We start from the raw sequence: 13,331 nt of genomic DNA, 5'->3' as shown, positions 1-13,331 counted from the left end.
AAAAACTTGAGTAATTCCCCCTTGGAGTGCTGCACCCACACAGTTTGGCAACGTCAAAGCTGTTGAAATAAGTCATTTCTGGCTTTATAGCTTATAAATTCTGCATAAATATTTCACAAATGAAAACCAGTTGTGGGAGAATTTTTATGTGGCTTGATTAGTTTCACTTTCCCCACTCTCTAGTAATATGATGGGAAAATGTCTTTGCAAAGTAGTTGATACTTCCCCATAGATGCAAGACAAGTGGGGGAAGTACTCAGTTAGGCAGCCTAGCTTCTGAGTCATGGATCCGCAGGGGTTCACCGTCAAGTGCAGAAAGCTGGAGAGGGTTTAAAGCCAGGGTAAGGGTGACGGGTGTGGGAAAGCACTGACATGCTCCTCAGTGCTGTCCTAGCACCTGCTCCAGGAATAGCTTTTAAAACTTGCCCCCGAGCATGTGACCTGTTAGATAGTCCTGGAGTTTTCTGCGGTGGGAGATATTCTTGTCTTCCGCTCTTCAGCCCTGGAGCATCTTATGACTAGACACGCGAAGACACCGTGCTGTATTGGCTCCAGCCTGCTCGCACTTGCTGCTAAAGGTGAAAACCAATTTAGAAGGACAGGTTAAGTTGTAGTTTCAGAGCCACGGAAGTCTAAAAGTGGGGATAATTTCACTGCTTTTATTCTGTTCTGTTTTGGCAGAACGAATTGGGCCAATGAGCCATCCCTCTGAACTTTCTAGAGGCCTTTTGTCTTGGCAACAAGACAAATGGTTAATGTCCATTAAACTGGTATTTCTCTTACACCGGTGCTTGGGTGCTTTTGCTCTTCCAGCTTCGAGGGCAAAGGCCGTGGTTGTGTCCATCTACAGCTCAATGCTTTGTGTGTACATGGAATGGCTGCTTTTGGTTCATCAACAAAATGAAGTTGAAATGACAGAATTCTGTCATAGTCCTTGATCGTGTCAAGTGTCTCAAAAGCTCCGACTTTGTACAAAGCTTCCAGTCTACTGCAGAAATGAATGTCAACAACTATAGGAAAAAGTAGAATATTGGAAGAATTATAAGAGTTGTGCAGAGCTTTCTAGAATCTGAGAAGTCAGAACTCACTAATGGCTGAGGAGATGTGCTGACAACTTTCCTGCAAGGACTGTGTCCTGGGGCTGGCCCGGTGGCGTAATGGTTAAGTTCCCATGCTCTGCTTCGGTGGCCTGGGGTTCACAGGTTCAATTCTGGGTGTGGACCTACACACTGCTCATTAAGCCACGCTGGGTGGTGTCCCACATACAAAACAGAGGAAGATTGGCACAAATGTTAGCTCAGGGCTACTCTTCCTCCCAAAAAAAAAAAAGGAGTGTGTCCTTCGGCCACCTGATCAGGACAAAGATATGGACTGTTAGTCACAGCTCTTTTTAGGTCTTCTCACTCCCCTCATTTCCAAATGGTTTCTTTCCTGTAACCTCTGTTAAATGCGTGAACTTGGTTCTAAGAGCATGTGGTTTAGGAAGCGACACGGTTGGAGGGTGGGAGTGGATGGAACAATAAAGGGTGAGTTAAAAGGTGCCTGGTACCTCTCTGTCTGCCTTTTTCAAGCAGCATCTTGTATGTTGAATACAAGCAGGCTAACCTTTAAATGTAGTTCTACCGTATTTCTATTTCTAACAGATTGGGAATGATTCAAGTAATGGACTCACGCTAAGTAATTTCCCTTGCTACAAACTAATTTGGCTGCCTCCCGAAATTGCTTTTTGGTTGGTTTAATGTGGAGTTCTTGTGAAGTTACTTCAAGTAGGCCGTTGGTGCTCTGCGTCAGCTACAGTATGGGGAACGTTAGAGCTGGCAGGACAGTGCAGTCCCTTTGCTTTGCAGTCAAGGGAACCAGCTGAGAGAGGAGCCGCTCAAGGTCACACTGTAAGGTAGTGCTGGGGCTGTTGCTAGAGCCGGCATCTCCTGCCTCTGTGAGGCTGCAAAGCCTCTGCAAACTCAGGGGGTAAGGTCCCTGTTCCAACTTGGAGCCATGCTGAGTTTCCAATGAAATATTTAGAAAAGTGAGCATGAAAATTCATGTTTATGCATCTAAATTATTTACCTTTAGTCTGGACCAATACAAGTTAAATGACAAACGATAGGTGTGTACATGTTTTCTTAACCATCTAAACCATAGTTCTTCTAAAGGGGTACTTCCCCTCCCCCCACTGATGCATCTGTTACATTTGGAGCTTAAATGGTGAAATCCCCTAACTGTGTGTGTTTCTTAAGCTTACATCATTTGTGCCACATTTTATGTCCTTTACTTTTATAAGGTCTTAGTCAAATTCTTCTTCTGAGGCTGAGTGGTTTATTACAGTAAATGAATCTGGTTGTTGCCCAGAAATCTAAGGAAAGTTGAAGTCTTTAGTAATAAATTAGCCTCGTTTTTCTCTACCTTGCTAGTAGAATGCCCCTCCACAGGGGAACCTGAATCAGCTTCTTTGTACTGCAGTTCCTCCTAGCACCTGCCCATCCGAAAGAACGCAGCCCGCGCACTTGCACAGAATAAGTAGGAAATTCTCTCCAGCCCGGTAACTTTCGTGACCACACTCGTTTCACAGCATACTTACTGCAGCGCAGAGGTACAGGAAGTTGACTTACTCACCTACTTCTGTGTGCGCGGCGGGTGAGTGCGGTAGAGTGGGAAGCGCTTACGTGGACTGGGGAGCTCCTGGTCCCCTGCGAGTGGGTGGGACCACAGGCTGTCTAATGGGGATATTCTGCTTGTGGGAGAGGAATGACCTAGGGGATTAGGTGAGCCCAGCTGTTCCCTCCCGATCTGGAAGGCCTGCTCTGCAGAGCCTGGAGCATACAGCCACGGACACCATGACGTGCCTGTGTTCACGGGGCCTGCAATCCAGAGGGGAGATAGGCCGTGAACACATAGATAGCTCACAGATACTGGTCTCAGTTCCAGTCGTGGCAAGTCTGAGGAAGAAGTGGAACATTCGGGGACAAGGGGACCTAGCCCTGCCTAGTCCAGTAGAGGCCTTCCTGAGGAAGGGACATTTCAGCGGTGGCTTGAGAGGCGACCAGACCACAGAGTACGCAATCCAGCACTTGGCTACAGACCAGCCTTTTTTTGTTTTTTTCCTTAATGTTAACCTCTGTGTGAAAAGGGAGTAGGGGAAATAAATCAGGTGATAAACTTGTAAATATTTGGGACAAGCCCAAAGCACTCAGTACAAAAAGGCTATTTTTAGCCTTAGAAATTCATTAAATTAACAAATTAATCCACAAACTACTACTGAGGATAGCTGGGGTTTTCTCAGTACTTGGTTACTAGCATCATGTACCTTTTTTTTCTTTTTTGTTTTTTGCTGAGGAAGATTTGCCCTGAGCTAACAGCTGCTACCAGTCTTCCTCTCTTTGTGTGTGAGCCACTGCCACCACAGCATGGCCACTGACAGGTGAGCAGTGTAGGTACATGCCCGGGAACTGAACCTGGGCCACTGAAGCGGAGTACAGCGAACTTAACTACTGGGCCACCAGCGCTGGCTCTTTTTTCATGTTTTATGAGCCATTCCTTGTTCAGAGTTCCTGCTTGAACTTGGGGATTAACAGTGAAGATGGTTTTGGAGCCCAGGCCTTGGAAGGCACGTCTGCTGCAGAGGTACTTAAGCAAAACTGGACAGCAGGAAGAGCAGGCTGGAGTCATCAAAACTTGGGTTCGGGTCCTGGTTGTGCCATTTTTATCCGTGTGACATCAGCAAAGGCTTGTAACCTCTAAATTCTTTACTTCCTCAGCCGTGAAACAGGCCTAAGAGTGCCAGTCGTCAGCGTGATGGTAAGTGAAGGGCCCAACGAGGGCGAGATGGCTCTGCCCTCCAGGCTGGGTCGCTTTCCCTCTTACCCTTCTTTCTGGGTCAGCTAGCCTGTGCCACTCTGGCTCAGCTTCTCTGCGTGTGCTTTGCGTGCAGGCACTGCTAGCTTTGGGGCTCCTGCTTGTAGGCAGGACCTAGCGCTCACTTCGTTTCTTAGAGTGGATGGGAATTCTTTTGCTAACCAGACTTTTTTTTTTTTTAAGAGATTTGCCGTACTACTGATAAGGTTTTGATCTCTCTGAGCTGGGTGGATCACTATCTATTAAAAGTAGAATAAACAACTTGCTTTCATGTTTTCTGTGTCGGCCGGAACTCAGTTTCTCACCATTGGAGTTTTGGAAGGGTGTCCGTATCTGTGGTCCCACTGCTGGTGTCTGACGGTCACTTTTCCCTGGTGACGCAGAGGTGCTTTGGCTGGGGAGGGTGAGCCCAAGAAGACTTGGCGAGGGCGTTAGCACAGGGTCAGCAGCTGCCACTGAGAAACAGCGCACAGGTGGAGGCACGAAAGAGGAAGACCGCCATTCTCTCCTCTCCTCCACGCTCCGGTGAAGCACGTCCCGTTCAGAGTTGCCACCAGACTCCTTGGCACTCAAGAGGGAGCAGCTCTTTCCTTCCTTAGGTCATGTACAATTTTAAGCTTGGGATTTAAAGGATGGGGGTGGGGAGGAAGGACTTTATTGTATTCTCAGCTGTCCCTTACTACCTGAGGAATGGACTGGTACTGTCCTTGCACTGTTTTCTTAAATGGCACGGTCACTGCGGTGAGCATGCAATCATGGATCGCCTGAACCACTTCCTAGTGACTTTCTGACCAGATCATGCCAAAGGCAGTGCTGACCCTGACATGGTGCCACTCTCTGCCATCTCCTTGCCCTCTCCTGTGTTCACTGGAGGCCTGGCGCCTAATCTACAATCTTCCTCTTGGACCTAAGCCGTATGGACCCTTAGTCGACTTATCACTGCAGCCTCCTTAGATTGTGGCCTTCAAAACTCCAGTTCCACCTCTTTCTAGCTGCCGTATTCTGGTCCTTATCATTCCTAAGAGCAGCACTACATCTGAAGTCTTAAATCCCCAATGTCCTATCCTCTCTGACTGTCATGCCTTCTCTCCCGTTGTCCCTTTATTTCAGCCTCAGATCTTCAGTTCTTTACTCCGCCTTTCTTTCCCAGACTAGAAATCCATGGTTGATCACCAGCATCCTCAGCTTCCCCTACTGCTTACGTCTGATAAAACTTCACCCTTGGATCACCCCTCTTTTTTCTCTGTACTTCTGAAATCCTGGGCTCTCCTGGAGGAAGCACCACTCATGTATGTCGATTTTTGCCATGGCTTATTCATGGTCTCCAGCATCAGCTGAGTGTTTAAAGTCACCTGACAATTCTTTTTGCTCATCCTAACTCAACCCCGCTCTGCCCGTTTGCTCACAAATTCTCTAAATTGCTTTCCTCAAAGTCCTTAAGAAAACTGCTTGTGTCCATCTCCCCATCCCCCTCCAGTAGCCCAACTCCAGTGCCTCCTACTTCAAGAATTGGAGGGGTCAGAACTCATTTCCTCAAACGCCAGCTGTCCCTCTGTACCCATCTCCCCTACAAATTAACCAACAAGCGCCTGCCGTTCTCGGGCCATGCAGCCCTGCTCCTGGCTAGCCTGTGTCTTCCACCTGTGCTCACACTCCCTCATGCCTCTGGGTCCCTGCGCCATCGTTTGTCTTCTCTTGTGGACGTGGCTCTTTTCCTTTGATTAGTCTCTGCTGGTCTTTAAAAAAACAGGGCTCTCTTGACCCTGTCTCCCTCTAGCCGTTGCTCTCTCTCTTTCCATTCTTAGGCAAGCCTCCTGAGATCATGTCTGTCTTTGTGGTCTTTCCTTCATCTCTTCCACCCCAGGAACCATGTTTCCCAGCAGTCTGGCAGACATGCTGACATCGACCTGCTGTTGTGCCCAAACAGGTAAAGACTTTTCTGACCTTGTGTACTCATCCTCTCTTGCACTTGACGTCCTCTACTTCCCTGTCCCTGGGATTCCCACCTCAGCTGTCTGAACCACGCTCCTTTTTCGTCATCATCTCACTTCTGGCTTTTCCTCCTCTTGTCTCTCTCCTTGTTCTCTGTGCTCTCCTGGGTCATCTGATCGCTCTTGTAGCGTTAATAGCCCCTTGCATGCTGACCAGTCTTAACTTCTGTGTCTAGTCTGGATTCTCCCCAGAGCTCTAAGTCCACATCCTCTGTTCCAGATAGCCCAACTCAGTGTCCATGGGCCCCTCGGCCTCACTGCTCCTCCCTGGCGCCTTCCCTCCTCTGTCCCAGCCCTCTTCCACTCCAGCAGTCGCTCCCTCACCCGTCTCAGCCACTTGCTCGGGTCGGAATCTGGAAGTGGTCTTTGAGTCCTCTCGCTCCGTAATCCTCCGTGGGCAGCCACCAAGCCCTGACGAGTTTACCTCAGGAGTGTTTCTCAACCAGCTTTTCTCTGTTCCTGCTTCTGCCGTCCTCGGGCAGGCCCTGCTCTCTCTCACCTAAACCCCTGCCAACCAGCTGCTCTACCTGCCTCCTGTCTCCCTTCCACAGGGCGCTCCTGAACTTTCCCAGCATCTCTCCCCTGTTCAAACTTGAGGGCCTCTGGGGCCTCGGGATGGACCAGCTCCTCGGCAAGGCGTTCCTCAACCTTCTGGCCTCACTTTCTGTCCTCCCGCCTCCCCCCAGACCTACGCACCCTGCCAGTTCATACCTTGGTTCTCACGCTGTTCATTTTCCTCCTCCTGACATGGCCTTTCCCACCTCCTCCAACTTTAAAACAGCCCAGGTGATAGTCGGGGAGGCTTTCTTTGGAAGGGTGTTTCCATAGTCCCTCTGAACTGCCGGCATTGTTCTTACATTATGATGAAAGTGGCTGTTAATGGCTCTGCTTTCCCACATTCATTCATTCTTTGAGGGCAGGGACAGTGTCTTGGTTTGCCTCCTGTTCCCAGAGGGAACCCAGGCCAACCCGGTGCACAGCGGGCCCTCCCCGAGCACACACGTTTGGCGATGCTGTCAGCCGGTGTCCTCCTCCACTCCTCTGCATGTAAAGTCCAGAATCCTTAGCTGGGCTTTAAGGAGACAAGGCAAAGCAGAAAAAATAAGAGCTTTGAAATCAGACACACCTGGATTTGCATATTTGTTGCGCCATTTTTAGCTAAGTGATCATAGGTGAGTCTCTTAACCTCTCTAGGCCAGTTTCTTTATCTGTAAAATAGGAATATTACTGTTCAATGTCATAAAGTTTGATTGGAATAACATGTCCGATGCTCTAGCATGTAGCAGGTGCTCAGCGAACGGCCTCATCGATCACTGTTCTCTCTGTCCATCCGTCCTGCTGCATGCCGACCCTCCACCCGGTGCAGCCTCACAGACGTTTCCTGGTTGGTGAGTCCACCCCTTCCTTTTCCAAGCCTTCCTCCCGCTCTTCAGATCCTGCCTCCGGGCGCACCTGAGAGCCTCCAGGTAGAAATGATCCGCTCCCTGGGCTCCACAGCAGGTAACAGTCCTTGCTACACAGTTAGCTGGTTTTGTTGTAATTGCTGATAGATAGTTCCTGGATTGGAAGCTTCTGGAAGGCAAGGATGTCTCTTCTACTTTTCTGTAGCTCTCCCTGCTTCTGAGAGCTTGGGGCCTGGAAGATACGGAGTGTTTTGATAAACACTTAGGTCACGTTGACTGTGGCGGGGGTTGGGGAGGACAGGAAGTGCTCCTTCCCTGGGCCGGACAATGTCGTCCGAGCCCTGAGTGATCCCTCCATGGGAACTCTGGGTTGTAGCTCTCTCGTCCTCAAGATTTTTCTGAGTGATACGAATTTCCGCTTTTGCAAGCAAATAAACAAATGTCTGGAAATTAGACATAATTGTAGAAAATTCTTTTCAAGAATCATCAGTCTTAAAATTAGTTTATAATATGAAGAAAATAAAGAACATTGCTTGCTCCAAACTACATGAAAGTGATATATGTTTCTAATTATTCCTCAAAAGCATATTTAAAAATGAAATCCTGTAAGTAGACCGTGCCCTGTAAAGATAATCTTATTTTGACCTCAGATGAAGCCAGCAGTCTTTCATCCAGCCTTCTCAAAGCCAATGGTCTTACAAGTAAAATCCTGTTAGAACAACTACCACAACAAAGAGGGAGTCCATATAAAAAGACCATTTCCTGTCCACATGAGTGCCTTATTGATGGGTGTGTTAATCCAGAGGTTAGCAGGTGACAGTGCTGTTTGTGCTACAGCAGATAGAGCTGTTTATAGATCTGCTCACGGAGCTCTTCCCGCCATTCAGTAGTAATTTCCCTTGGACTCCGCTCGTCCCCCCTCCCTTTTTTCCCCCCAGACTGTTGAATTCTAGACGCAAAGCTTAGTCGATCAGAGACTAGAACCAGTCCACTTCGGCTTCACCCTGAAGCAGCAGCGCGTCCAGCAGTGAGTGCACGATGTCAAGACTCATTAGGACCCATCTCTTTCCGTGTGTGGAGTTGCACACCAGCCACAGCTTGCTTTCACGTGTGTGTAGCTTTTCAATCGCCTTTTCTCATCCTGTTGTTTTCGTAGGATCCAGGTGTAGTAACTCACATAGTGCACATGAAGTGTAATATGTAAACCTGATTAGATAGAGCTGTCACACAGACCTCTCCAGGCCGGGCAGTGTCTTGGCTGTCATCCAGCACGTTATCCTGCCAGCTCGATAACAGCAGCTCACTCTCACACAGCTCTTACATATGCTGAGCTTATATATCATAAATACCTTCCAGAAACAGCCCGGAGGAGTGGTTGAGTACATTCCTGTGTGTCACACCGATGTATGTATATGCATTTATTTTGCGCAATATACGGGGTACCTGTGCTTTCACTTGGTTGCCCAGCCAACAACTACTCTTCTAACATGCAGTGCTCCCTCCTTACAGAGCCCTGAGTTTTTCTCGTCCAGTTAGCAGGTAGAAATCTTCTGATCCCTTGCGGGGGTTAGGGGGGCTACCTTAGCTGGTGAGGGGGGTGGATCAGTCGGCTAAGCAACCAGGGCAGTCTTATTTCCTCTAGCCAGCTATTGATCTGAGAAGGAGTGGGGGAGAATATGATCCAATTCTGGCCAAGAAAATGTAAAGGCAAGTGTGTGTTATTAGAGAGGTTTCCCTTCCCTAAGAAAAAGATCAAGCGTCAAGAGCAGACAGCCCCTCTTCTTCCTGCCCGAAAACTGGCGTGATGGCTAGGGCTGTTGCAGCCATCTCATGACTCTGAGGAAGAGGCTAAGAGATTTGCAGAGTCATTAGTCAGGCACTGTGGAGACTGGAACCCGCCGCCTCTCCGGGGCTGCCTGTGTAAGCCCTGGTACTGGGGGGTCAGTAGCCTGCAGGGGCCCGTTCTTGACCTGCCGCCGCTGGTCACACTGTAAGCAGTTCCCTCTGGGAACAAGAAGGGGTGGGGAGTGGGATGGAGAGGATGGGACATCAAAGGGGGAGTTACTCCTCTGTGTGCGCCAAGTGTTTTTCTCTTGGTAATTTTGTGGCCTGTCCATATGGAATATTATAAAACATAGATTTTTAATGTAAAAATTTTCATATGAAAAAATTTTTCATATGCAAAAATGCTATGATTAATAACCAAAAATGTGGAACATTTGTGTATATAGTATAATCCCAACTTTTTTGGGGGAAAAGTATAGAAAAAATTAGAAAGTAAATATGTCAAAACAACATAGTTTGCTTCTGGGAAGTAGGATTTGCGGCAACTGGTTTCTTTTTTTACTTTATATTGGTGTGTAGTTGTGTTTTTAGTTCTTTGTTTGCTTTGATTTTTTTTATTGTGGTGAAATACATAGAACATAAAATTTACCATCTTAGCCGTTTTTACGTGTGCAGTTCATTGGTATTAGGTACATTCATATGGTCGTACAACCGTCACCACTGTCTGACTCCAGAATTCTTTTCATCTTGCGAAACTGAAACTCTTGCTGTTGAACAGTAGCCCCCCCATCCCCCTCCCCACAGCCCACATCCACCGTGCACTTTGTCCCTGAATTTGACTGTTCCAGGCACCTCACTCATAGGAGTGAATCATGCAGTATTTGTCCTTTGTAACTAGTTATTTCACTTAAAATGTCCTCAGGGTTCATCTATGTTGTGATGTGTGTCAGAGTTTCCTTCCTTTTGAAGGCTGAGTAATATTCCATTGTGTGTATATATCGCATATTGCTTATCCATTCATCTCTCAGTGGACATTTGGGTAGCTTTCCCGGGTTGAACTGAAGGCACCCTCTCTGCTCTCGTCCTGCTTGGTCGCCATCGTCGCCGAGCTCTGGTCCTCGGGGCCGTCCTGAGTCAGCTCTTTGGCCCTCGCCTCTACTCGGAGGCCTTCCATCAGCCCTGTTCCTCCGCAAGATGTTTCTCTTGCAGTCACACCAGGTTTTCTCCCGTGACCTGGATGTGCCTTGTGCCACCTGCCTTCCCTTCCATCTGCAAGGTCTTCTTCCTCAGGCTCCACCTCTGGACGCTGGATCCTTCCACTTCCGCCTCACATGCCACCTCCTCGAATTCCAGCCCGGTGTCAGCTCTCCCTCTCTCGAGAACGGCAGTCCTCCGACCAGACCCGCCTGGTATTTATGTTGCACACAGCTTTGGGCCTTCGAATTGTGCTGTGTGTGTCTGCTGAGACACCCCCTTCCTCTGCATCCTCTCCCCTTCCTTCTCTCTCTGTCATCTTGTGTGTTTTTATATATCCTCATGTGAGCAAGAAGAAAGGAATTAACTCATTACTGGTTAGTAATGGTTGCCTTAGGCGGCGAGGCAAGGGAGAGAATAAAGAATTAAAGACACACTTATCTCTGGAACTCTGAGCGAGTACGTGAAAGAGCCCTAGAGCTGGAAGGAGCCCGCGCCCACATCTGGGTCACTGGGAAGCCGAGTGAGTAGTGCTGTCCCCAAGGCCGCCCCACCGGTCATGGTGACGTCAGCGACTCAGGGCAGAGGAAGGAGACGGCTTCCAGAAGCGCGGGATGTCCTTCAGATTTACGGTGAACTAAACAGTTCTTATTTATGGGAGAACCAGCAAGTCGGCCCTGGGCCCTCGGCCCTCACATCTCACTGTCTTTCTGGCTGCAGCTGTGTGGCCGCTGTCTCGCTGTCTCTGCACCCGGCTACTTTCTTCCTCTTTGGTGTCCTTTTTGCCTCTCTTCCCCCCGACTTCTTCCTGTGCTTCCCTCCCCGGGTTTGCCCTGTTCCTTTCCTATCCCCCATACGGCTGCCTTCCCTCCCCTGCTTGTCAGCTCCTCCCTTTGTAACAGAGTGGATGTATTCGTTTCACACCTGTTCTATTTATCGGCTATGGCTGTGTGTGTTATTAATAGAGCCAGTAGATGTGTTATGGTTTGGAGCACTTTTCTCCCTAGAAAAATTCCAGCCCAAGTTATTCTTTCAGCCAGTGTCCTTTAACTGATTCTTCTCCCCACGGCTCAGTGATCTACAGAGAAGCTCCCCGTCACCCTGTGAAATAACGGGCCTGGAGGAGTCCCAGAGCCTCTGAGTTCTGCATCTGCAAAACTGGACTCTGGCCGGCTCACCCACCCTCCAGCCTTGTTGGTTTCCCCTCCCCCACTGCCCAGCCCTGCACAACCAAAACCTGGGAGTTGACTTCCCTCTCCCCCGCCCCCCAGGCCCCATCCGTGTGGACGAGTGGTGGCAGGGCCCTGAGGTTTTCCTCGCCTCCCCTCGCCCTCCCCCAGCCCTCCCCCAGCCCTCCCCACTGGGGGCTGGGAGGGAGGATGGGCCGGGCGCCTTCTTTCCTGCGCTGCTTCCGGGACTGCAGGGATCAGGAGGGTAAAAACGCTTTCCCAGACTTCCTGGTAACGGGTTCTGGGCGGAAACCGGGTTCCTTCAATCAGGTGCCCAGATTGGGAAGGCTGAAGTACAGCGTCACTCCACTCCGGGACGCTTGCTGTGGGGTTACGGCTGAATTTAAAGTAGGAAGTGGCTGGGCCTGTGCCTTGGTTCTGTGTCCCTCCCTGACGCCCAGGGCCATTTTGCTTTGGGAATTGGAAAGACAGGCTCCTGGAGGGGAAGTCACCTTCAGCCCAGTTCCTGTACTGAGCACCTCCCTGCGAGGCTTCCCAGGACTTTGTTTTCTGGCAAGGAAGACCTCAGAGACAGGCAGCGCCTCCTGGGTCCGAGCCACCGTGCTGCACGCTCTTGAGCTCAGCAGTCCCAGGGGTGGCCTTCTGAGCCCCCACCTCCCTGCCCTGGGCTCTGCTGGCTCAGCCGTTCCCGGGTCTCTGGCGCGTCCTTTCAGCCCATCCAGGGATTCTGTAAGCTCCTAATTCCCAGCGTTAACTCTTGTCAATTTAGAATATCACTAGTGCAGAGAGCTTGCTGGGGGCTGAATGTTTGCTTCCGCACCCAAAGTTCACATGTTGAAGCCTACTCCCCACGGAGGTGCTGTTAGGAGGCGGGGCCTTCGGGAGGTGCCTAGGTCTTGAGGGGTGAGCCTTTAGAAAAGAGACCCCAGAGAGCTCCTCTGAGCTTCTGCCATGGGGACACTGGGAAGAAAGGGTCGTCTGCAGCCCGGAAGAGTCTTACCAAACCCGACGTGCCAGCAGCCTGAACCCGGCTTCCCGCCCCCACGACTGGGTGATCAGTGTCTGCTGCTGGGAAGCCGCCCAGTCTGTGGCACTTTGTTAAAGCAGCTGCGACGACAAGACAGAGTCCTCCCTCCCCCCCGAACCACCGCCTCTGGTTACGCGCTGGCCTGGGTGCCACTGTTGTTCCCTCCTCGGGCCACTGTCAGGTCCTCGAGCGTGGGCACTGGGTGCTTGTTGCTACTGGACCCAGTGCCCCCTACAAAGAGGTACTTAGCGCTCGTTGGGTGAGAGCCTGCAGAGTTGGCCCGGCCACACCCGCCCCACAGCAGCACTCCGGCGGTTGTTAGCAAACAGCTGGTGTCCCAGACCTTGCACGGAGAGGTGCTCAGTGTGGGAACCGGACTGAGGGTGACCTCCCCTCCAGGAGCCTCTGTCTTTCCAAGTCCTAATGTAGAATGGCCCTCAGCGTCTCGGAGGGATGCAGAACCCCGTCACTGGCTCTGCCACGTCCTCCTTCAAATTCAGCCTGTCACTTACCCGTGACATACAGCTGGGGCTGGCTTCAGCCGGCCAGGCCCCCTGCCTTAAACCAAGTGCTGGTTGGTCTTACAAGGTTCTGATTCCATAAAGAACCCAAATCCATCCCAGAATCAAGGGACTTTTTAGCAGGACCTGGGTCAGGGGTATGACTGTCCGTCCTAAGGCAGTTTTCTAGGCCTTCCTCAGGGACAAAGAAACTGTCAGAAGCTGTGAAACAAGGCGGGCTCTCTGGAGTGGGGCTGGCAAGATCAGGGGAGGCCGGCCGCCACGTGGGTTTGCGGGCGAGGTCCAGGGGACGTGAGGAGCACACGGAGGGAGGCGGCCTCCTGCGGTGCTCCTAGGCGGTTCCTTCCAGTGAGATCTGTCCTGTGTCT

Source organism: Equus asinus, chromosome 7 (assembly GCF_041296235.1).
Source record: "Equus asinus isolate D_3611 breed Donkey chromosome 7, EquAss-T2T_v2, whole genome shotgun sequence".
NCBI lineage: Eukaryota > Metazoa > Chordata > Mammalia > Perissodactyla > Equidae > Equus > Equus asinus.
This window is presented reverse-complemented; position numbering follows the sequence as displayed.